A 26,059-nucleotide genomic window follows, 5' to 3' on the forward strand; every position below is an offset into this window, starting at 1 on the left:
CTCCACTGGAGCCTGTGCAAGAAACATCAGCTACCTTGCAGTAATAAGTGGTACGAGCACCAACCTGAAGGAGTGATAGAAAACGATCAAGCAAAGATCCTCTGGGACTATGGTATCAGAACAGATAGGGTGATACGTGCAAATAGACCAGACATGATGTTGATTGACAAAAATCAAGAAGAAAGTATAACTCATTTAGGTCGCAATACCATGGGACACCAGAGTTGAAAGAAGAGAGAGAGGGAAAAAATGAATAAGTATCAAGACCTGGAAATAGAAATAAGAAGGATATGGGATATGTCAGTGGAAATTGTACCCATAACCATAGGAACACTAGGCACGATCCCAAGATCCCCGAAAAGGAATCTAGAAAAACTAGAGGCTAAAGTAGCTCCATGACTCATTCAGAAGAGTGTGCTCCTAGAAACAGCGCTCATAGTAAGAAAAGTGATGGACTCCTAAGGATGCAGGATGCAACCTGGAACCCCACACTATAAATACCACCCAGTCGAATTGGAGGACTGATAGACCAAAAAAAAAAAAAAATTAATAAATAATAATAATTTCTTATGCATAAGCCCCATTTTAAGGTATACTTTATTGAAAAGAATGGTAGTTTGCATGCCATCAAGATTAAACAATGCTTTCTCAGCACAGCAAGTTCCTATGTACAGCAACCAAACCATACAGAAGCTAACAGAAGATCACTTATTAACCTAACGTTGCAGTAGTTCATGCTATCATTTACAAAAGGTGAATGGCATAAGGAGTAATTATGTATCTTATTTATGATAGAAAAATGGGTATAGAAAAATATGAGAAGATTTTTTATTGGCTATCACAGAGCTTGACAAGTGACAAGGAATGCCATCGACAAGTGGTACCATAGGGAGAGCTTAGTCCCCAAGGAGGGCGAGAGGACCATATGACTGTTTCATAGAGGCTATATAAACACTGACAACAAGAAGGACGAGACAGTCCTATAAAATATCCTCTTGACTCATGTAATGTCTGCTGAAGAAGACACAACAGTTGACCTTATAAGGATCAGAGGAGTGCCCCATACCTCATGAAGAATAACCCCGCCATTAGCAGCAATCTCATTAACAATTATAACAAATGCTGGGCCCTGAGAAGAGATGCCACCATTCCTTAATCAGTATAACCACAACTCACCTCTCCAATACCAACACGCTATGAGGGAATACGGTATAATGACTCCCAAGGTCTGCCTATAAGGATACCCTCACTAAGAATTACCCATCCCTTTCTCAACTGCTGTCTGAAGAACCACAGTGTAAGGTCTGCAGCATATAAATTTCCATTTCCCCAATGAAATAAGATTAATATTTATCCACTAATAATAAAAGGATGTGTAGATATGTATTAAGTTTTCTTTGAGTAACTGATAATTTATGGGTACTAAACTCAATGTTTGCATTTACTGATGCACAGCCTGTGGCCAAAAGTTTTCTCACTGGCCCCATGTGAATATGCACAATGAAAATAGTACCTTGCTCTAAGCTTCGGATGGTATGTAGCATGACCAGGCTTTGACTAACCATCTCAATTGTCCTCTCAGGTATGACTGGCATTCAATGCAGTTTTTAGTTTAGCACAATGGCAACCATAAAAATCTTTCAGTATCAGAAATGCAAAATATAACAAAGATTATAGAATATGGAAGGAACAACATATTAAATATTTGGGGTAGTGTTAGGCATCTATTGAAAATTAAATCCGTCATTATGAATAATGAACAACTGCACATTTTAACCTTCCTCTAATCATTTCTGACAGTTGGCCAGACAAGCATCCAGCTGTCTCTCTGTTAAATGGAAAATATTTGCCTGTTCTGATATATTTAGATTTTCAAATTTTTCATTATAAGGCAGAGTTCTTCAAGATTCACTTATCTTTGGAAAAATTTTCTTTACAGAGGGAAAAACATTCCATTTCTAGTCTTCCAAAATGAAAAAATATTTGCTCTTTAATATGGTGTCAAGAGAAAAAGTCGAAAGAATAACGTCAATAAAAACAGAGGAAAAATCATGAAAATACGTCTGAGGGAAAGTCACTTACGAGGAAGGCAGCAGCTGCATCTTGCACTAGAGCACAGTGTTGCATCAATGATGTCATTTCATACTTGGCCACTTAATTCATTGTAGCAGTAACCCCCTTGAGCTGTGCATGTGCTGTCATTTCCACAAGCTGTGAATTCTTCAAGAAACAATTCATTCAGTTAGATTTATTCACTGTTACACTGCAACAGGTGATATAGTAGACCATTCATAAGAATATGTGAAAACCTTATAAAGATTTTTAATGAATAGATTGATAATGATGATATAGATTCATACAATAATCATGGTAAACTCTTCAAATATTTCTGTGTAAATTATGATAATAAAATATCCCTTCTAAATAAAATGAACTCGTGATAATGTTACTTGGATGGTCTTGAATGACTAAATTCTGAAAGATCAGTAAAGTGTATTATATAAACATCACAGTTTGTGTCAGTCACTACTGAGAATTAGTATGCCAATTATTATGAGCAAAATAAAGTAGTATATTTCAGTTTTCCTTTTTTCACTGTCTTTTGACAATTAAACAGAGAAGCATGAGAGCTTCCCACTTCCCTTTAGGGGGAAAGTATTTGCTGTTCTGAAACATGATTTTAAATACAAATTTAGAAATTTTGTACCTGAAGGAGACAGAAGTGTTCACAGAAGTGTTCAATATTCCTCAACATTTAGGATATAACTAAAAGAAAAATCTTGAAATCTTTGAATAAGAAACCAGAAATTAAAATTAAAAGAAAAATTCATTTCTCTAGGCTGTTTCTTACCTTCAATGCAGCAGGAACAATTTGTCCCGCTGCATTCTTCAGAAAACACGGTACCACTGCATACGTGGCTGCTCAGCACACTGTAGCAGTAACCATTATTGTCGGTGCAGGCGCTGCTTGGTGAACAGACTGTGAATACATCAAGGATTTTATTCAGTTGGGCTTAACCGGTCACTACATGCTAATTTCCCTAAGATAGTCATCCTTGAATATGACTGGATTTTAGTTGTTAATGAAAATGCTGAATGAAAAGCCATTGCTGCTGCTCTGTGGCAAATACATTCAGGAACCCAAAATGAAACTCTTCACAACAGAGTAATTCAGCTAAAATATAAAGTAATATAAACTGATAAATGAGTTTTTGATTGATAAATGAGGAAAAACTTGCCATAGGTAGTTTATGGGAAAAAATGCTGGTATATTTATTACAAAAGACAAACATAATATGCTCACAAATTCTAAATTTAGCTGACCTTTCCAACACTTGAGGAACATCTCAGAACATATCATGACAAATTTATGAATGCCATTGCTGAAAATAATAGTCTATTTACTAGTTTACAGTGATATCGCATATATATCATGGATGACACTCGAAAACAGTCACTAAATTCTTTCTAATTGATAGCACCATAAAAGTGCCTGGAAATTCAGAACATGCTTTGTATGTTAAACATCGCAGTGGATTGCAAGTGTCTCTTGAGAATTAAAATAAGCATTATTTAGAAGGCCAACTCACTTTTCATTATATATACTATGTACAACAACAAAATAACCTAAGTCTACAAGGCATCTTCCAAGAAATATTTCATGTAACATGAGTGTAACAGTACTCTCTGAAATGCCAAGACAATGCATGGTGGACAACGATTTCCAGATGCCAGAGCTTTTGTAAAATAATGAGAATAGGCTAAAAAAGGGAGAAAATGGTGTTCCAAGTGCAATGATAACAGAACCCAGGTTATGTTAAGTGACGTACCATTAATACAAGTGACATGCAGCCTCCCCGCATCCTTGTTCGTAGATGGTACCTGTGCACGTGTAGCTACTCACACTATTGTAGCAATATCCTTGATTAGCAGTACACTGGGCATTAGGGCTACAATCTGAGAGTTTAAGGGAGATAAAAATTTTTTCTTTACGTAAAGTTAATCATCACTTCATGTTATTCATACCTGTACACTTCAGCCTCATCCCTGAAGGAATTAATCACCTTTACCATATAATCCCTACATAAAAAAATTTTTGTTAGGGTGCAACGTAGGGGCTTGTGTTATTGACCTTATTGTTTTTATTTAAGTTTTAAAAAATAACTAAAGCTTTACATATAATCCATACATAAAAAAATTTTGTTAGGGTGCAACGTGAGGGGCTCTGTGTATTGACCTTATTGTTTTTATTTAAGTTTAAAAAATGACAATAAAGTAAACCAAATAAAAATATCAAAGAGCAAGTTAAAAATGATATTGTCATGATACAATAAAGTTTTATACATACTTACCTGGCAGATATATACTTAGCTATAGACTCCGTCGTCCCCGACAGAAATTCGAATTTCGCGGCACACGTTACAGGTAGGTCAGGTGATCTACCGCCACTGCCGCTGGGTGGCAGGAATAGGAACCATCCCATTTTCTAAACAGATTTTCTCTTCCACCTTTCTCCTGAGGGGAGGCTGGGTGGACCATTTAATTGTATATATCTGCCAGGTAAGTATGTATAAAACTTTATTGTATCATGACAATATCATTTTTATACATTCAACTTCCCTGGCAGATATATACTTAGCTGATTGGCACCTTTGGTGGAGGGTAATAGACAGCTAATTACTGAATAGACAGGAAAACAACATACGTTGTAGGTAACAAATATAAGAAACCTTGGTTCCTACCTGTGTCGGCGAAAGACTTCACGGCTACTGCCTAAGAGCTTACATCGCCTCAAGAGCCTCAGCGAGGTAGTGACCTCATGCTAAGAGTTCTTGATGGTCTGCCGATGGGGTCTTATCCACTTACTCGACAGAACCTAAGGATCTTTGTCAATGGGGTCCTATCCACTTACATGACAAAACACCTTGCCATATTGCATCATCAAGGAGCATAACACCGATCCCGATCACCTGATCCTAATACCGGGGTTAGTACTACGATTGAAAGGAGTTATCCCCCAACATCCTTTCAAACGACCATAAAAACTCAAAACCAAACAATTTTTTTAGTTTAAAAACATATTAATTAAGGATCCAGTACCAGTTCCCGTCCAGCACGGTATCCGCTGATACATAAGGTCCAAGAGAAAAGCACTTTTCATAAGTCACTCTGACGTCTTTTAAGTAGTGGGAGGCAAATACCGAGTTGCATCTCCAATATGTTGCTGCTAATATGTCTTTCATTGACATAATTTCTATTAAAGGCTAGGGAAGTTGCAATTGCACGGACTTCGTGTGCTCTAACCCTAAGCAGCTTAAATGCTTTCTCCTGGCATTTCATGTGAGCCTCCGTTATCACATTTCTCACGAAGAATGCTAATGCGTTCTTCGACATTTGCCTCTTCGGGTTCCTTACCGCGCACCATAGGCTCTGATCACAACCCTGAAGTTGACTCTTTCTCTTCAGATAAAACTTCAGTGCTCTGACCGGACAGAGAGACCTTTCTGCTTCTCTACCCACAAGGGGAGAGAGGCCCTTGATTTCAAAACTTCTGGGCCACGGTTTAGAAGGGTTCTCATTCTTGGCCAGAAACAGAGGTTGGAAAGAGACAACAGCAGAATCTCCTCTAAAACCTACCCAAGAGTCTAATGCATGTATCTCACTCACTGACCCTCTTGGCAGTCGCGAGGGCCAAGAGAAAAATGCACTTTCTGGAGAGGTCTCTAAAGGATGCCTTATTCGGTGATTCGAAAGTATCTGAAGAGAGAAACTGGAGGAGCACATCCAGATTCCAACTTGGAGTGATAGAGGACTTAGACTTTGTAGTACCAAAGGATCGTATCAAATCATGGAGATCCTTGTTGTCCTCTATGTTGAGGCCCCTGTTTCTAAATACAGCTGAGAGCATGCTTCTATAACCTTTTATGGTTGAAACACCTAAGTGTGATTCCTCTCTAAGGAAGAGAAGGAAATCAGCAATTTCGGTCACAGAGGTATTGAAGAGGACAGCTTCTTCGACCTACACCATCTACGGAAGACTTCCCACTTCGATTGATAGACCCGCAGAGTAGAGGATCTGCGGGCTCTGGCAATTGCGCTTGCAGCTTTTCGAGAAAAGCCTCTCGCTCTGACAAGTCTTTCAATAGTCGAAAGGCAGTCAGGGAGAGAGCGTGGATGTTTCCGTGATATCTCTCGAAGTGGGGTTGTTTGAGCAGATCTGTCCTCATGGGAAGAGATCTGGGGAAGTCCACCGTCCATTCCAGTACCTCTGAACCAGTCTCGAGCGGGCCAAAATATGGGGCGATGAGTGTCAGTTTCGTCGCCTCCGAGGAACGGAACTTCCTTAATACTTCCCCAGAACTCTTGATGGGGGAAAAGCGTAGGCTCGAATGCCCGGGGGACCCGTCCATGAGAAGGCATCTATGCCCGACCAGTCCATGAGAAGGCATCTATGCCCGACCAGTCCATGAGAAGGCATCTATTGCTATTGCTCTGGGATCTTCGATAATGGAGCAAAAGTTTTCCATCCTTCTGGAGAGGAACGTGGCGAACAGGTCTATCTGAGGCTTCCCCCAGAGGGACCAGAGCTTTCGGCAGACTTCGGAGTGGAGGGTCCACTCTGTTGGAAGGACTTGGTTCTTCCTGCTGAGTCTGTCTGCTCTGACATTTTTGGTTCCTTGTACAAACCTCGTCAACAGTACAATGCCTCGTTCCTCTGCCCATATCAAGAGGTCTCTCGCTATCTTGTATAGTGTGAGCGAGTGAGTCCCCCCCCTGTTTTCGGATGTAAGCCAGAGCCGTGGTATTGTCCGAATTTACCTGGACTACCACGCCTCTGACCTCCGACTCGAAGTTCTTCAAGGCTAGATGAACTGCCATAAGTTCTTTTACATTTATATGCCAAGACACCTGTTCTCCTGTCCAGGTTCCTGACACTTCCTTCTTTCCTAGTGTTGCTCCCCATCCCGTTTCCGAGGCGTCGGAAAACAACACTAGGAGAGGGTTCCGAATCGCAAGGGATATACCTTCGTTCTTCTGAAGCGGGGTTAACCACCACCTCAGGTGTGATTTTATTTCTTGTAGAATGGGAAACTGATCCGAAAGTTCCCCTTTCTTTCTGTCCCACATTCTTTGCAGGTAAAACTGCAGAGGTCTCAGATTGAGTCTCCCTAGGAAAACGAACTGCTCCAGCGACGAAAGGGTGCCCAGAAGACTTAACCATTCCCTCGCTGAGCTTCGTTCTTTCCCTAGGAAGGTTGAGACTTTCTTCAAGCCTTGAGCAATTCTGTCTTGCGATGGAAATGCTCGAAAACCCCGAGAATCCATCTGAATCCCCAGATAGACAATGTCCTGGCTGGGGATCATCTGCGACTTCTCGAGGTTCACGAGCAGTCCGAGTGAGTGAACGAGATTCAAAGTCATTTCCAAGTCCTCCAAACATTGTTGTTTTGATTTGGCCGCCTTATTAGCCAGTCGTCCAGATAGAGGGATATGTTCACCCCCTCCAGATGAAGCCATCGTGCTACGTTCCTCATCAGGCTGGTGAACACTTGAGGAGCCGTAGACAGGCTGAAGCACATAGCCCTGAATTGAAAGACCCTTCCCTGCATCATGAAACGTAGATATTTCCTCAATGACGGATGCAGAGGGACGTGAAAATATGCGTCTTGTAGATCCAAGGAGGCCATCCAATCTCCTGGACGCAGAGCCGCCAGAACCGAGTTGGAGGTTTCCATAGAGAACTTCTGTTTCTCTACGAATCTGTTCAGTGCGCTCACATCCAGGACAGGTCTCCACCCTCCCGAGGCTTTTGGTACGAGGAACAGTCGATTGTAAAAGCCCTGAGAGTGTGGATCCTGTACTACTTCTATGGCCTCCTTGTCCAACATTTGTTCTACTAGTTGAAGAAGGGTCTTTCTCTTGACAGGGTCCGTGTACTTCGCCGACAGTTTCCCTTGGAGTAGTAGATGTCAAGGAGGCCTGTCTCTGAAGGGGATGAGATATCCTCTCCTCACTATTGAGAGGGACCAGTTGTCCGCCCCTCTCAACGCCCATTTTTCTGCAAAATTCAGAAGTCTGGCGCCTACTGGTGTTTGGAGGACTTGAGGTTCACTTGCTTTTCTTGGTAGGTCTAAAGGCAGAAGACCTACCTCTTCTTTCTGCTCCTCTCTTCTTAAAGGAGGACCGAGAAGACGAACTCCCTCGAAAGGGCGGCTTTGGGTTCCGTGTCTCCTTCTTCGTGGCAGGAACAGCTGTCCTCGGCCTTTTGGTTGACTGAACCAGCAGATCTTGTGTCGCCTTCTCAGTAAGTGAGTGAGAAATGTCTCTCACTAACTGAGAAGGGAAAAGCTGGTTAGACAGAGGAGCGTACAGAAGGGACGACCTCTGTACCGGAGAGACAGCTTTTGTAAGAAAAGAACTGAATACAGTTCTCTTCTTAAGTATTCCCGCCCCGAAAAGGGAGGCCACTTTCCCCGATCCGTCTTGCACTGCCTTGTCCATACAAGCCAAAATACTATTAAGGACATCGGGGCTCAGTCGTTCATTGTCTTGTGTCCTCTTGGCCATCACCCAAGGGACCAGTCCCAGAAGTTGAAAACTTCCAAGACATGGAACAATCCCTTGAGGAGATGGTCCATTTCAGACATTCCCAAGTTGTCTTGGCTGAGATAGAGACTGTCTCCTCGACTCGTCCACCAGCGTTGGAAGCAATTCTGCCTCTGCAGAAGCTGGGAGGGCGAGACCTGTCTCATACCAGATACCCCTCCTCCCAGAAAGTCTGGAGGGAGGGCAGGTAAAGACAGTCTTTCCTGCCTCCTTCCTGGAGTTAAGCCAATTTCCAAAAGACTGCAAAGCCTTTTTCATGGAAATTGTCGGCCGCATCTTCAAGAAGGACGACTTTGAGGTTTTTGTGCTCGTGAACAGCGACCGAGGAGATGGAGGAGCGGCAGGACTCAAAGAATCTCCAAATTCCTGAAGCAAAAGCGCAGCCAACGCTTTATAGTCTGATAGTCCAGCCCCTTTTTGATCTTCGGTGTCAGAGACATCTTCCAATACAAGTTCCACCGGAGAATCATTATTAGCCGAGGGAGAACGTCTCTTCTCGCAAGGTGAAGGGCTCTTCGCAGGATCAGCTCCCTCCCGACAAGGGCGACAGCCGCCTGCGTGACATCTTGCGTCCCTGTCCGGCGAATGCTGATCCTGAGAAAGAACCCCATCATCATCTAAGTCCTCCTGACAAGAATGACGGCCGCCTGTGCGACGTCTTGCATTCTTATCAGGAGACAGCTGTGCTTGCGGCAAGTTTTCACCAGAAATGGACATATCGTGAACAGGACGACGGCCGCCTGTGTGACGTCTTTCGTCTCTGTCCAGAGAAATCCGTTCCTGGTCCAAATTATAAAGAGACGTTTCCTGGTTGATTTCTCCGTACGGTTCTCTTGAAGAAAATCTTGGCACTTGGTGCTTAACAGTTGCTGAAAGTCTGGTTCGTTCCATGCGCTTGGACATATCTGTCTGTCTCGGACAGTGTCGTCTGTCCGAGCTGTCCACATATGGAACTTGGCGCTTGGCTGGTGTCGTTCCAGTACGACACTTCTGCCTGTCCGTCTTGTCCGCTTCTGGCACCTGGCGCCCGGACGGAGTTGCCTGCGCACGACGTTTTGTCCTATCCAGGCTGTCCGCCTTGTCCAGGTTGTCCGCAATCGGCACACGGCGCTTGGTCATAGTTGTCCGCATAGGACAAATCTGCCTGTCCGCATCTGGCGAATGGTGTCTGGTTGGCGCCGTCCGCGTAGGACACTTTTGCCTGTCCGAGTCGTCCAATTCTGGCGCCGAGCGCCTGGGTGGTTCTGTCTGACTCAGACACTCTTCTTCATTGTCCGTATCTGGCGTCCCAAACCTATTAGTTTTCGTCCGTCTTTCCTTATTCATCTCTGTTCTCGGACGAGGAGTAGATGAGAGGAGTCTGGAGTCCGGAACGCCTGTCGGACGAGATCTCTTAACAGGAAGAAAATCCTCCTTTCTCCTCGGAAGGTCTTTTCTCAATACTCCTACTAATGAGGATATCTGTTCCTGCATTTTAAGTAGGATGTCCGTCGCGGTTTCTTCCTTTTCTTTCTCATTAATAGGAGAATGCGCTCTGGAAGGAGTAGGAGATCGAGACATTGTCCTCTTGGCTCTTTTCCTCTCGTAGGGAGAATCGTCCGGGAAACGTTCCAGGCTCGAGTCCAGCGTCGGAGCTTTCCAACTCCTCTTGATCGGACGCGACAGTTCGTCGGAAGTCCATCCACTTCTGCGAGGAGACGAATCGGATGACGAAAAGCACTCTTTTAGGATGCCTTTCCAATGGCAATCCTTGGCAGTCTGGGACGCTACAGATTCTGCCGAGGGGACACCTGACCGGTGGGGATTCTCCGTAACCTCTGTACGACTGTCGACATTCCTTCTCCTCTGGGCCTGGGAGCTTGGAAGAGGTCTAGGTCTGGGAGCGAGACAGCCGATCAGACGCACCCTCCACTACACTGGGGACACTTATGTCACTTTCCACAGTCTTACCTTTAAGAGCTTGCATTTCAAGCTCCATCCTCCTTAATGCGGTCTTCAGATTTGCAATCTCCGCAGCAGAACTTGCAACATCTGCTACGGGAGAGGGTGATACTGCATGTGAGGAAGCAATTAATTGGGGGTTAGTTATACTAACTGGCTCGTTAGAGCGAGATCTACTCATGCTTCTAGAGACAGCCTTTCTAACCCTATCTCTCTCTAGTTTCCTTAAATAGGAATCTAGGGTCTTCCATCCTTCCTCATCCATATTCACACATTCATCACAAGTGTTATTTCTAGTGCATTCATACCCCCTACACTTCTTGCATACCTTGTGAGGATCTAACGACACTTTCGGTAACCTCACCAAAGAACCCTCATTCACACATCTTCTAACTTCGCAGCTAGAATCAGACATTTTTGAGCAAAATCCAAAGCAAAATAAAAAAAACGTTCCACAAAAGCATATGCCAAACCACAGATCCAAATACGTCACCAAAAAGACAGTCCAGAAGATCAACGGTGATGAAATACGAAAATCAAGTCAGGAGGTACCAACAACGATGTAGTGGTCACCGGCGACAGAGAAAATCTGTTTAGAAAATGGGAATGGTTCCTATTCCTGCCACCCAGCGGCAGTGGCGGTAGATCACCTGACCTACCTGTAGCGTGTGCCGCGAAATTCGAATTTCTGTCGGGGACGACGGAGTCTATAGCTAAGTATATATCTGCCAGGGAAGTTGAATGTATAAAAACATACGAAGCTAGGAACTTTCAGAAAATATAGGCAACTACTACTACTGCATAGTAGTGTTCCAGAAGTTTAAACCTAGACATATTATCTATACTATAAAGATCTTTTCCATGTGCTTCCAATATTACATAACAAATTACATTAACACTTTTAGTTATCCTAGAAATATATGACTATGCCTTATATTGTTTCCAAGGGAACCTGCTGGTTCAGCTAAGCCATAGCAAGTTCCCCAGTCATCATCTTTCATGCATCTCCCACTGTCTTCTCCACATTCAGGTAATTCAACACAGTTATCAGGATCTGGAATGGTAACACACCCATGATATCCATAATACACAAAGGAGTATAAACCGAATTAATAATACATTATGTGATAAGCATTTTGTAAAATCTTCAAAATGCAGTGAAGAAAATCCACGCATATTATCCAAATGTTTTGTCTCAAGAAACCCATTGACAGTTTGTTAACAATATATTTAAATATGAAAGAGGTCTTATATTTCATGAAAATACACAAGGTCTCATGCTTATTTTCGTGCTACTCTATAAATGCTACTTTGCAATTGTGGTGGATAAAATAACCAAACTTGAATCTTATCAGAAAAAGTTACTCCTTACGGAGACTTTGTGAAAATGTACGAACTATAACCCGAGAACCAAAGGGAAATGGCTCTTTATAAGAATCCTGGTGCTTGAGCCTAATAACAGGTGAAAGAAATTATTGCATATACAAAACAAAGCCACTTACCCATGAAACAACAAGCACAATTTGGTCCATCACACCCTTCGTCATAAGTGATACCATTGCATACATGGCTGCTATTCGTACTGAAGCAGTAACCATTATTGTCTGAACAGATGGTTTTTGGTGAACATCCTGAAACAGCTTTAAGAAATGATACATTTATTTTAATGTGTTCATCAGTTTGTGTAACTTTTCCTACTACACCTATTCCAATTTGGCACAGTGAGATGATAACACAATTACTCAGCAGAGGATTCTGATGTCTTTTAAATCTGTTGTTTAAATCAAATGCTAGAAAAAAACTTTGTAGTGAGTACTTCAAGGAGGCCTGTGATGTTAAACAATGATAGAGTACCTAAAAACTGCATAACATTAAATAATGAAAATATACATATATAATATTGATTAATTTACAGTCAATATAGAAAGGCGAAAGATTGATGTTTCAGGGAAATTGGCTGTTCTGTATTCTATCCTCACAGTGAAAACACCAGACTGAAGTTTACCTTTTGGCTGGCTGTTTTGTACCTGTACTTTTACGTCTTATATTTTGGGTCTCTATCTATGCTTTAAGAGATATGTTTCTGATCCAGATACTGCAGTTTCTCTTCATGGTTGTTATGAGTGTGTGACTGTTTGCATTGTTGAGTTCATCAATTATGATTACATATTAACAAAAAGAATGGTAAACATTTTAAACTTGAAATTCACAGATATTTTGTACTTAAAGTTCTGTGCACAATGTAGATTCTAGTTGTGATACAATTAAGAGATATCTTTTCAAATAAAGTTCTCTAATTATATCAGAGTAATATTGTTGTACATACATTAATGATCTATGATACTGGCCAGATAGACAGGTAAACGTATCACAACTGAGGATCATCTCTATAAAAGAAAACTTTGGCATGATGTACAGGACATTCATTGATTGTACCCTTCCTTTGGAGGTTTGCATTTAAGTGATCTTCCTTTAGAGGCTTACCTGTTGGATGGCAACAGGTACAGTCATCTCCAAGGCAGTCAGTTGATTCAATTGCACCAACACAGCTACTCCAGTTTGCAGGTTTCATGCAAGATCTCAGCGGTGTGGTTGGTATGGTATTTGCGTCCCACCTTGGTGGTCGCGTGTTCGATTCTTGGCTATTCCTTTGAGGAGTGAGAGATGTGTATTTCTGGTGATAGAAGTTCACTCTCGACGTGGTTCGGAAGACAAGTAAAGCCATTGGTCCCGTTGCTGAATAACCACTGGTTCCATGCAACGTAAAAGCACCAAACAACAACAACCACCACTGTTCTCGCAGTCAAGTAACAGAACACAGAGGGAAGTATATGAAAAGGTCAACAACAGTTTAAGCACTGTTCATACACAGAAGTACTTGCTAAATGTTTCAAGTACCCTGTAGGAGTGAAATATGGTCACTTAACAAAACTCCCTCAGGAATACACTGCAAAAATCAACTTGTATATAGAATACATTGAATTTTTGTGTCCAATATGGTTTAAGAATGATAGGCATTATGCAGAAGACTGTGTGACATTCCAGCTTAACCTTTGTACAAAAACATAGTAATTACACTAACTTCAGACATCAAAAGAACCTAAGTACAAAACTATACAACTGATTAACCAAAATTTTAATGGTTCCAGTGTTCAAAAAATAAAGACATGAAATTCTTAACAAATGAGAAACTGCTACTTCAATTACAAAGAAAATGAGGCATCAGTGAAGTGACATACCATTAATACAGCAGTGACATGCAGCAATAGCTTTGATTAGCAGTACACTGGGCATTAGGGGTACAATCTGAGGGAAGATAAACATTTCTTCCATTAGGGGTACAATCTGAGGGAAGATAAACATTTCTTCAAGTATATATTATCATCATTTCACATTATTCTATTATTGCATTCAATCCTGGATCCTTGCAGCAGTCATTAAAAATGTACATATGACCCTGACATACAAATTTTTTTTTAGGTTTGTAACATAAATATAGAGAGACTGGACAGACAAGCGATGATTGCGTTTGCATAAGGAGCTATTGTTATGTAATAACTGCCAGAGATGGCATCAGTATCAACTGTAAAGACCAGCGGCAAAAAAGCCACTTCTGGTAGGCAATGCTGGGTCATCAACTGTGTCAATTACAGGAACAAGTTCACAAAAGAACAGTGGATCACATTTCACAAATAAGAGACCTATTTTCATTCATGAGAATCTTTATGACTGTTGAAATAACCTCAAGTAAACAGTGTTAGATCGCAGTCAACCTCACTCCTGCTTTTATATCTAATAAATATGTTGAATATTGTAATAAGCTTTTTAATAAAGCAGGGGTGTTGGTTATCCGTGGTATGTGCCTACAGATTGTAAAATATCATTCCAAATGACGAATTGTATAGAATAAAAGTGATTCAGCGTGCTGAAATCTACCTGAAAAGTCAGTGGCATGTAGGGTTACCATCAGTCCATACAACAATGGTTATGCCTGACTGTGTTTCCTACTACTTAACTACAACAATGTACATAGGCTAGTAGCATGAGGCCTAGATCCAGGCCCGCTGCAGTTTTAAGTGTTAATGAAATGTTATGGTAGTGTTATGGTAGTGTTAGGGTAAAATACTGAATGGCCAGCCTCTACCGTAGCGTGACCTCCTTCCCGAAAAAGTACTTCAACATGACCTGTAACCCCGGATAGACATTTGTCAAGAGCCAGCGTCTGTCGAAGTAATACCGCAAGACCTCTAATTTCCTCTTGAAGTAAGTGTTTTCTCTCAAGTCACAAATCAATGCCGTAATTTTCAATTTTCAAGAAGGTGGTTGTGCTATGGTAGAGGTGGCCATTTGGTATTTTAGCCTATTTAGTACATGTTATCAATAAGTTCTCAAACCTGGTATGGAGAGGACTCTGCTGAATTTTAACGATAATTAGTTCTGCCTCTAGAGTAAAACAGGACTGTACATTTATGGTGGAAAGAAAGGCAAATAACGTCACCAAATTGGTCAACTTTATTGCTCAAACTAGTACAGCAGACAAATTAAAATTTTTATTTCTACATGTAGTACACATTGTCATTGGTAAATGCTGCAAAGATAATTTACCATTTATTAAAGACTGCTGAGAAAATAACCATATTGTAGCTCCCATATCTACAAAACTTTATGGCTTAACTGTAGAAGAAATATACCACCAAAATTAAATATTTTTACTTCTGCATACAGTACATATTGTATATAGTAAATGGTGTATAAATCATTTGACAGTCTTGGTGGAGATCTGAGAAAACATGTTTTAAAGAGTATAGGGTTTCCCATAAGATTGTATGGGTTTGCGCTATTGTTTACTTAAGAATTATCACATAGCAATGGTGCCAGGCAGTGCACATCACAGACTGCTTTGGCTGTTGTACGGTGTCCAATCTCTCCTCTCTTTATCTATGGTTTGTAATGTAAGAGGTTCTGTGTACTGTCATTCCTGTTTTGGCTTAAGTTAAAATAAATGATAATTAAATTAACCTGATATAAACATCGAAGAGTAAGTTACAGAAAAGTGCACAAACTAAGAAACTTCGACCAATATAGGGAACTATTGAGTAATACGATATTGTTATGATATAATAAAGTTTCATACATACTTACCTGGCAGATATATACTTAGCTATCGACTCCATCGTCCCCGACAGAAATTCGAATTTCGCGGCATTCGCTACAGGTAGGTCAGGTGATCTACCGCCCTGCTCTGGGTGGCAGGACTAGGAACCATTCCCGTTTTCTAATCAGATTCTCTCTTCCACCTGTCTCCTGCGGGGAGGCTGGGAGGGTCCTCAATCGTATATATCTGCCAGGTAAGTATGTATGAAACTTTATTGTATCATAACAATATCATTTTCATACAATCAACTTACCTGTCAGATATATACTTAGCTGATTGACACCCTTTGGTGGAGGGCAAGAGACAGCTAACTACTGAATAGACAGGTAAACAACATATGTTGTAGGTAGTATTTATAAACCTTGGTTCCTACCTTATTAGGTGGAAGACTTCGTGGCTACTGCCTAGGAGCCTTAGCGAGATAGTGATCTGCGGCCAAGAGTTCTTGTGGGTCTGTCAATGGGGTCTCATCCACTTACTCGGCAGAGCCTAACTGCCATTTGTCAATGGGTGCTAATCCGCTTATATGACAACACGCCTTCTTTAAGGAGCACACAACCGATCCCGATCACCCGATCCTAACACCCGTGTTAGTTCTAAGATTGCCAAGAGCCATCCCCGGACTCTTAGCAAACAACCAAAAACTCGATAATCACACACACGAAAGTACAAAAAAAAATTTTTGTACCCCTCTAAAAGTCAGTTGCCACTCGATCTCCTAGTGAAGAGAAGTGAAGGCCGCCTGTGCGACATCTGACACTTCCATGCACAGGAAATCCAAGAGCGCATCCGACAAGAGGGTTACGTACACTTATTTAAGGATCGGTGCTCGCTCCAGTACCCAGAACTGTCTGTGCTGACACAAACAGACCTAGAGAATAACATTTCTCATACGTAACGCGCACATCCTTTAAGTAATGAGATGCAAACACTGAGTTGCATCTCCAATAAGTTGCATCCAAAATATTCTTGAGAGACATATTTCTTTGGAACGCAATAGACGTCGCGATTGCACTTACTTCATAAGCTCTTACTCTTAACAGATTAAAAGTGTCATCTGGGCAGTTCTTATGAGCCTCGGTAATGACACTTCTTACAAAGAAGGCTAAGGCATTCTTAGACATCGGTCTTTTGGGGTCCTTTACTGAGCACCATAGACCGTGTTGCGAACCCCCCCATCTGCTTCTCTGTCCAGATAGAATTTAAGTGCTCTAACTGGGCAGAGGGATCTCTCTGCCTCTCTGCCTACCAGACTAGTAAGTCCTTTTACCTCGAAGCTCCTGGGCCAGGGATTCAAGGGATTCTCATTCTTAGCAAGAAAGAGTCTGGAATGAACAAATCGCAGTCTCCCTTGAAACCAACTCGTGACTCAAGGGCGTGCAACTCGCTGACTCTTCTTGCCATAGCGAGAGACAGTAGAAACAGACACTTCCTTGTGATATCTCGAAAGGAAGTCGTGTGCGGTGGTTCGAACCTCTCGGAGGACAGAAATTTCAGGACCACATCCAAGTTCTAGCTTGGAACTCTGGGTTCTATTGGCTTTGATGTTTCGAAGGAACGAATGAGATCGTGTAAATCCTTATCATTTGTCAAATCTAATCCTCTGTTTCTGAATACTGCCGAAAGCATGCTCCTGTACCCCTTAATAGTCGGTACAGAGAGATGCGATTTTTCCCTCAGGAAAAGAAGGAAATCTGCAATTTCGGTCACAGAGGTATTGGAGGAGGACAGCTTCTTCGACCTATACCAACTTCTGAACACCTCCCACTTCGATTGGTACACTCGCAAAGTAGATGATCTGTGGGCTCTGGCAATTGCGCTTGCCGCCTTGCGAGAAAACCCTCTCGCTCTGACAAGTCTTTCGATAGTCGAAAGGCAGTTAGAGCAAGAGCGGGTAGGTTTTGATGGTACCTCTCGAAGTGGGGTTGTTTGAGCATATTTATCCTGTTTGGAAGAGATCTGGGGAAGTCCACTGTCCACTCCATTACCTCTGTGAACCAAATTCGGGATGGCCAATATGGGGCTATCAGAGTCATTCTTGTTCCCTTCGAGGCCACGAACTTTCTGACTACTTCCCCCAGTATCTTGAATGGGGGAAAAGCGTACACATCTAGCCCTGACCAGTCCAGGAGAAAGGCGTCTATTGCATAAGCCCTGGGATCTTCTACTAGAGCGCAAAATGTGTCTATCCTTTTGGAGAGGAACGTGGCGAACAGATCTATTTGAGGCTTCCCCCAAAGATACCAAAGGCTCTGACAGACTTCCGAGTGGAGGGTCCATTCTGTAGGAAGGACCTGGAACCTCCTGCTCAGTCTGTCCGCTCTCACGTTCCTTACCCCTTGGACAAATCTTGTTAGGAGAACTACATTCTTTTGATTCGCCCAAATCAGCAGATCTCTTGCCAGTTCGTATAGGGCGAGAGAGTGAGTTCCTCGTTTTTTCACATAAGCCAGAGCGGTGGTATTGTCGGAGTTTATCTGCACCACTCCGTCCCTGACTATGTGTTCGAAGCTCTTTAGCGCAAGGTGAACTGCTAAGAGCTCCTTGCAATTTACGTGCCATGACACCTGTTCTTCCGACCAGGAGCCTGACACTTCTTTGGATCCTAAGGTTGCACCCCAACCTGTCTCCGACGCATCTGAGAACAATGTCAGGTTTGGATTCCGTACTTCCAAGGATACTCCTTGGTTCTCTTCTAAGGGGGTTAACCACCACCTTAATTGATCTTTTACTTCTGTTGAGATTGGAAAAGTGTCTGAGAGCTGTCCTGTCTTCCAATTCCAACTCCTTCTCAGGAAGAACTGAAGCGGACGGAGATGCAGTCTTCCTAGAGGAAAGAACTGTTCGAGCGAAGAAAGGGTCCCCAGAAGGCTCAACCATTCCCTCGCTGAACTGCGCTCCTTCCCTAAGAAGCTGGATACTGTGGTGCAACCTTTCTTTATTCTCTCTTGAGAAGGAAATACTCGAAAACCCCGAGAATCCATCTGAATCCCCAGATAAACCATGTTCTGGCTGGGGACCATCTGAGATTTCTCGAGGTTTACGATCAATCCTAATGATTTCGTCAGTTCCAAAGTCGTTGAAAAGATCCTCCAAACCACTGCTTTTGAGAACCTGGCCCTGATGAGCCAGTCGTCCAGGGATATAGGGAGACGTTTATCCCTTTTCAAATGAGGTGTCTTGACACATTTTTCATCAAGTCTGTGAAGACTTGGGGAGCCGTGGACAGGCCGAAACACAGGGCCCTGAACTGATAGATCCTTCCCTCGAACATGAAACGAAGGTACAGGCAGTCCCCGGGTTACGACGGGGGTTCCGTTCTTGAGACGCGTCGTAAGCCGAAAATCGTTGTAAGCCGGAACGACGCTTGGAAATATGTCTTAAACTAATAAAAAGTTATAAAAACCTTACTTGTAATCCTTTGGTTACACTACATGTTTCCTGTAGTTTTATGTACAACCTGGAGTTATTTTCATAAAGAATGCTGGTTCTTGAAGGTAAAAACTATTGTAATCCTCTGGTGACACTACATTCTTGAAGTTTTATGTACAACCTAGAGTGATTTTGCCAAATCTTGAGGGCTACAAGAACAGCTGATTACTATTCACGAATCATATAGACTAATTAAAGTAAACGTATCTTTAAATAGGCTTATATATTAGTATCAACAAAACATTTCCTGCCATGAGTCAGAGGCCGTTTAATGAAACGAACACTTCTCTGTCCTATCTGTTCAGAAAATAAACGTTACGTCAATCCCAGAGACCATTGTTGCCAAGGCGTCTCTGTCTGTCTGTCTCTCTCTCTGATCAAATTACACTGGAACTTTGACATACGATTGCCCTAATATACGAATATTTTGAGATACAACAGAAAATTTGCGAAAATATAAGCTTTGATATACAACGAAATATTTGAGATACGATTTTGCGATGAGTGTTAGTTGTATAGGCGACCGATAAATGGCGTTCAGTCCGTTTGTTTGTTGGTGCTGCATGTTAACACGTCGTTGTTTAGTTCGTTGTATTTGCGCCTATTTTTCGTGTTATTTTCTCTATTTTATTATTAACCATGGGTCTCAAAGCTAAAGACAAAGCAGGTGATAAGAAAAAACCCAAGAAAATGATTTCGATGGAAGCAAAACATGAAATTATAGCAAAGCATGAACGTGGCGTTGGTATCGTCGATTTGGCAAACGAGTATGATCGAAATCCTTCTACAATATCCACGATCATCAAGCAGAAGGAAGCTATAAAAACCTTCCAAAGGCATCACCATTATTTCTAAACTACGAACTGATTAAAAAAAATAAATAAAAATTAGTTTAGCAATGTTATTTCATTTGTGTTTATTACGTAGTTATTAGTGTACATACGTAAATAAAAAGAGAACAAATCGTTCCCTGCCACCCTTCCCTACCTCCTCCCCCTGCTAGCCTCACGTCATCTTTCGTTGTGGTAAGTAAAATTCCTTTCTTTTTTTTAATTGATTTTATTAACATTTATTATCATTTATCACATTGCTATGTTATTTTATCATTATGTGTGTTATTACTCGTTTATTTGTGTATATTATATGTAATTTAGCTGTGTTTAGGTGTGGTTTCATACCGCTAGAACGGATTAATACATATTACATTATTTTAAATGGGAAAAAATGCTTAAGAGATACAACTGTTTTGATATACGACGATGGTAACGGAACAAATTAAATTCGTATGTCAAGGTTCCAGTGTACTGGATAATGTCTCTCTTTGGATACTTCGATTTTGCCAAATCTTGAGGGCTACAAGAACAGTTGATTACTATTTACGTATCATATAGAGACTAATTAAAGTAAACGTATCTTTAAATAGGCTTATATTATTAGTATCAACAAAACATTTACTGGCATGAGTCAGAGGCCGTTTAACGAAACGAACACCTCTATGTCCTTAACTCGGAGCGTCGGAAGACGCCTCTCTCTCTCTCTCTCTCTCTCTCTCTGATCAAATTACTGGCTAATGTCTCTCTTTGGATACTTGGAATTTGTGTTGTAATCTAACCAGAAACTTCGTTTTGTTATTATTACTGGAAACAAGCAATGATTTTTTCATTATTTGCGCTTTTGGACTGTTATATGTAAACTTTGCGCACCGCAAGCTAGTATGTATTCATTCGCTCGGAAACTAGTTCCGCATATGAGGCGTCACTAAAAAACAGAAAAATACGACATAAAAAGTGTCGAAAATCATCATAACCTCAAAATTTTTGTTGTAATCTAACCAGAAACTTATTTTTATTAATATACTGTGTTAAACTATAAAGGATTTTTATCATAGTATGCGTTTTTTAAAAGCGTCGTAACCTCGGAACAAGCGTCGTAACCTCGGAACAAGCGTCGTAACCCAGGACGGATTTTTCCATTGAATATTTAAGAAAAAGCGTCGTAACCTCGGAACGTCGTAACCTCGGAACGTCGTAACCTCGGAACGTCGTAACCCAGGGACCGCCTGTACTTCCTCGACGAATGATGAATCGGGATGTGGAAATATGCGTCTTGAAGGTCTAGGGACGCCATCCAATCTCCTTGATGGAGTGCTGCAAGGACTGAAGCAGACGTTTCCATGCTGAACTTTTGTTTTTCTACGAATCTGTTCAGCGCACTTACGTCCAGTACTGGTCTCCATCCCCCCCGAAGCTTTCGCTACAAGAAACAAGTGATTGTAAAACCCCGGGGAGCTGTGATCCAGTACCAGCTCTATTGCTCTTTTGTCCCACATCTGCTCTACCATTTGACGAAGAGTATCCATCAGTACAGGGTCCCTGTATCTGGCGGACAGTTCCCTCGGTGTTGTTGTCAAGGGAGGGCTGTCCTTGAATAGGATATAATAACCCTTCTTGATGATCGACATCGACCAAGAGTCGGCTCCTATGTTTGCCCAGGCTCCCGCAAAGAATTGCAACCTGGCTCCTACAGGTGTTTGGAGAATCGTTTCTTCATTTTCCCTTCTTAAAGGGACGGAAGGAAGATCTTCCCCTTTTTTCTGTTGTCTTCCTTCTGGCGATCAATCTAGCCGGAGGGCCTCCTCGAAAGGGCTGCTGCTGAGCTGGACGAGCCCCTTTCTTTTCCTCACTGGCCACAGGTCTATTCTTCCTCAAAGACTGATTAAGGAGATCTTGAGTGGCCTTCTCAGTTAGTGAATGAGCATGTCTCTCACCAACTGAGAAGGGAATAAATGTTCTGAGAGAGGCGCGAACAACAAAGCGGACCTCTGCGAAGGGGAGAGAGCCTTAGTGAGGAAAGCACTGTAAACCGCCCTCTTCTTTAGCATTCCTGCACCAAAGAGGGAGCAGACTTCCGCCGATCCATCTTGAACAGCCTTATCAATACATGTCAAGATACTATGCAAGGCTTGGGGGTTTAGATGTTCCTTTTCCTGGGACTTCTTAGCCAGAACCCCAAGGGACCAATCCAGGAAGTTAAATACTTCTAAGGTGTGGAAAAGTCCCTTGAGAAGGTGGTCCATCTCCGAAAGACCCCATGTTGCTCTGGCCGAGTTCAAGGTGTGTCTCCTTGAGGAGTCTACAAGACTCGAGAAGTCTGATTCGGCTGAAATGGGCAGAGACAATCCCATATTCTTTCTCGTTTCATACCATATGCCTCTTCTACCCGTTAGTTTGGCAGGAGGCATACAAAATACTGTCCTTCCTAACTCCTTTTTCGTCTTGATCCAGGAGTCAAGCGATTGTAGGGCCCTCTTCATGGATATGGCCGGCTTCATTTTCAGGAAGGAGGAAGACTTGTGCGCTTTTGTGCTCGAAAAGAGAGAGCGTGGAGAAGGAGGAGCAGCTGGAGTCAACGAATCTCCATACTCTTCTAAAAGGAGAGAAGAAAGAACTTTATAATTTGAAAGCCCTTCTTTATTAGTAATCTCGTCTTCCGAAATGTCCTCTAAGTTAAGAGGCTCGGAAGGAGAAGGCTCCCTTCTTTTGTCTGTCTCCTCCCTTGATTTCTTCCTCTCCGAAGAAGAAGCACTTCTAACAGGAGAGCGACTAAGAGTTATTCTCTCTCTACGCCTATCCTTAGGAGAGTCATGAATAGTTTTAGTTTGGCGCCTGGAGGACTCCTGGCGGTTGTCAGGCTCTTCTTGTAGAGAATGCGCCTGGCGCCTAGCAGGAGTATCTAGCTCAGAATACTCCTGGCGCCTGGGAGGAGTATCGTGCTCGGAATACTCCTGGCGCCTGGCAGGCGCATCGCGTTCCGAATATTCCTGGCGCCTGGTAGGCGCATCGCGTTCCGAATACTCCTGGTGCCTGGGAGGAGTATCGAGCTCGGAATACTCCTGGCACCTGGCAGGCGCATCCCGTTCCGAATACTCCTGGCGCTTGGCAGGCGCATCGCGTTCCGAATACTTCTGGATCTTGGCAGGCGCATCGTGCTCCAAATACTCCTGGATCCTGGTAGGCGCATTTCGCTTGGCAGGCGCATTGCACTTAGCAGGCGCTTCGCTCCTATCAGGCGCTTCATCTCCTCTAGTTGGATCTCAGCGTTTGGTTGGCGATCTAGGTCTTGAACGATCTAAAGAAAAATCAGGCTCTTTGCGCCTATTTGGCGCCTGGCTCCTAGCTGGCGCCAGGCGCTTGGCAGGAGTTACTTCCTTTTCCACTTCTCGCCTGTCTAACGCTCCACTCCCCCCAGAGATGGCCGCCTGTGCGACAACTCCCCTGGAAGGCTCGTTGCGCCTGACAGGAGATCGGTATCTGGATCTTTTTACAGGAAGCCTATCGTCCTTCTTACGAGTAGGCTCCTTGGAAAGTACTCCTACCAAAGACGCTAATTGCTCCTGCATATTTAACAAAATTTTCCTGGTAGAGGACTCCTCCTCATTCGAAGCAGGAGAGGGAGATCTGGAAGGCACTCGAGGTTCTCTTACCGTCCAAGGATCTAACTCCTTCCTAGCCTTCTTTATTACCGAAGGCGCATCTTCTTCAGAGAAGCGCTCGGGGCTAGAATTGAATCCAGGTTCTTTCCAATTCCTCTTCAGCGGACGGGAAAGCTTCGACTCCTTCCATCCTCTTCTCGGAGAAGGCGAACTAGAAGACAAAAAGCACTCTCGTAGGACGCTTTTCCTATAGCGGTCCCTGGCAGTCTGAGACGTAACAGATTCTGCCGAAGGGACGTCTGATCGTTGGGGATTCTCCACGACCTCCATAAGGCTTTCGACTTTCCTTCTCCTCTGGGCCAGGGAGCTTGGAAGCGGTCTAGACCTGGGAGCGTCGCAGAGACAACCAGACGCCCCCTCCACCACACTGGGGACACTTATATCACTTGAAAAATCGCATTCACTTTGCTTACCTTCCAATGCTGCCATTTTTTCCTGCATTTTTTGAAGGGAAGCTCTGAGTTCCGCAATTTCCGAAGCAGAATCAGAGGGGTTAGCAACCTGTGATCGGGCTGATACAGAATGAGAATAATTATAAGAAGAAGAAGCTACAGAACTAGATAGAAGTTCACGAGATCTAGATTCCCTGCGGCTTTTGTAAACCTCTTTCCTCTCTTTATCTTTCTCTAACTTCTTCAAGTAAGAAGTTAGATTCTTCCATTCTTGAGCACTCAGTCTTTTGCACTCGTTACATGTATTCTCAATCGAACACTCAACTATTCTACATCCACTGCATGCAGTGTGAGGATCTACCGAAGCCTTCGGAATCCTCACCTTACAGCCCTCATTCACACACACTCTGAAACTAACACTAGAGTCAGACATATTCAAGAAAAATACAAAGCCAAGTCCAAAAACAATTCCACGATAGCGAATGCCAAAACAACGATCCAAGTACGTCACCAAAAATCAGTCGAAAGATGATCAAAAGCGTTGAAAAAAGAATTCCAGTCAGGAGGTAGTAACAACAATGTTGACACCACCAGCGACAGAGAGAATCTGATTAGAAAACGGGAATGGTTCCTAGTCCTGCCACCCAGAGCAGGGCGGTAGATCACCTGACCTACCTGTAGCGAGTGCCGCGAAATTTGAATTTCTGTCGGGGACAACGGAGTCGATAGCTAAGTATATATCTGACAGGTAAGTTGATTGTATGAAAACTATTTTTCTAACATTTTAAACTTGAATGTATATTGTATGTTCTACAAAGCAATTTATCACACACACACACACACACATATCTATATATATATATATTGTATCATATGTGTGTGTGTCATTTTGATAGCATTATCATGGGCTCTAAATTTCAAATAAAATGGTTAAATAACATTAAAATAGTCATATACACAAAAACTATATAAATACATATCTACAGACACATATAGATACTAGATAGATAAGCAGATAGATGCATGAATGTATGCTTTATAAATAAATTCTGCAAAAAAAATATAGTACCCCGTTCTTCTACTGTAGTTCATGTGACTCACCCTTGCAACATGTGCAATTGTTTCCAAAACAACCTGCTGGTTCAGCCAAGCCATAGCAAGCTCCCCAGTCACCATCTTGGACACATCTCCCGCTGTCTCATCCAAATTCAGGTAATTCAACACAGTTATCAGGATCTGAAAAGACAGATTGCCATAATGTCACTAATGTTATGTGTATGGAATGTTGGGAAATAATTCCCTCTATATTGAAAATGCTTCTGTCGACAGGAATCCATTTTCAGCTACAGTATATATATTATGTATACAGAATAAAATAGAATAGAATGGAATATACACTTAGGCCAAAGGCCAAGCAGTGGGACCTATGAGGTCATTCAGTGTTGAAATGGAAATTAACAGAAAAGAGGTCTGAAAGGTGTAAAAAGAAAACCTCACAGTTGCACCATGAATCGATTGTTAGGAGAGGGTGAATAGTTAGATGGAAGAAAGAGAATGTGAACGGAGATACAGTAAAAAATGTTATATATATAAGAATGGATGAAAATGTTTGCTGTTTTATGAACAAAAGCAGTCTTACTATATAGATGCTGCTATGGAGCTTTGGGTAAACTAGGCGAGTGACGCCAACAAAGGTGAGCACTGGGACGGCCACAGGGAAAGGATTGGTAATAGCACATCTGTCCCAGAGGGAAAAGAAATAACTGCTATGTGAAGCCACTTACTTGTGAAACAGCAAGCACAGTTCAGTCCATCACAACCATCGGCATAGACAGCTCCACTGCAAGTGTGATTACTTGTGGTGTCGAGGGAGTAGCCTTGATTGTCCAAACAGATGGGTTTTGGTGTACAAGCTGAGGACACATCGACATAATAATTATTACAATGCCAATGCAATGGCAGATTTTTGAAGGATTCTCTATACATTGTGGAATTTGAGATGCACTAAACACACCAAAATGGAAACGCCATTAGATGTTA

At 42.4% G+C, this 26,059-nt stretch overlaps 3 protein-coding genes across 21 annotated transcripts in view; 1 reads left to right on the plus strand and 2 right to left on the minus strand.

Annotated features, from left to right (window-relative positions):
- LOC135220022 (uncharacterized) overlaps nucleotides 1–26,059 on the minus strand; it is an 875,986-nt gene that overhangs the window by 717,063 nt on the left and 132,864 nt on the right. For 4 of the 5 annotated variants that reach the window (XM_064257335.1, XM_064257334.1, XM_064257329.1 and 1 more), the window contains exons 2-3: nucleotides 25,804–25,932; nucleotides 25,121–25,255 (exon numbers count right to left, since the gene is read on the minus strand). The gene's annotated coding sequence lies outside the window, so the exon portion shown is untranslated. Of the gene's footprint in view, nucleotides 1–13,032; nucleotides 13,855–25,120; nucleotides 25,256–25,803; nucleotides 25,933–26,059 lie in introns of all 5 variants that reach the window. The other variant, XM_064257336.1, reaches the window with a different exon arrangement.
- LOC135220025 (CD209 antigen-like protein E) overlaps nucleotides 1–26,059 on the plus strand; it is a 677,021-nt gene that overhangs the window by 349,253 nt on the left and 301,709 nt on the right. The gene's annotated exons all lie outside the window — the stretch shown is intronic.
- LOC135220027 (CD209 antigen-like protein E) overlaps nucleotides 1–26,059 on the minus strand; it is a 596,816-nt gene that overhangs the window by 303,903 nt on the left and 266,854 nt on the right. The gene's annotated exons all lie outside the window — the stretch shown is intronic.

Source organism: Macrobrachium nipponense, chromosome 1, assembly GCF_015104395.2.
Source record: "Macrobrachium nipponense isolate FS-2020 chromosome 1, ASM1510439v2, whole genome shotgun sequence".
In the NCBI taxonomy this organism is placed as follows: domain Eukaryota; kingdom Metazoa; phylum Arthropoda; class Malacostraca; order Decapoda; family Palaemonidae; genus Macrobrachium; species Macrobrachium nipponense.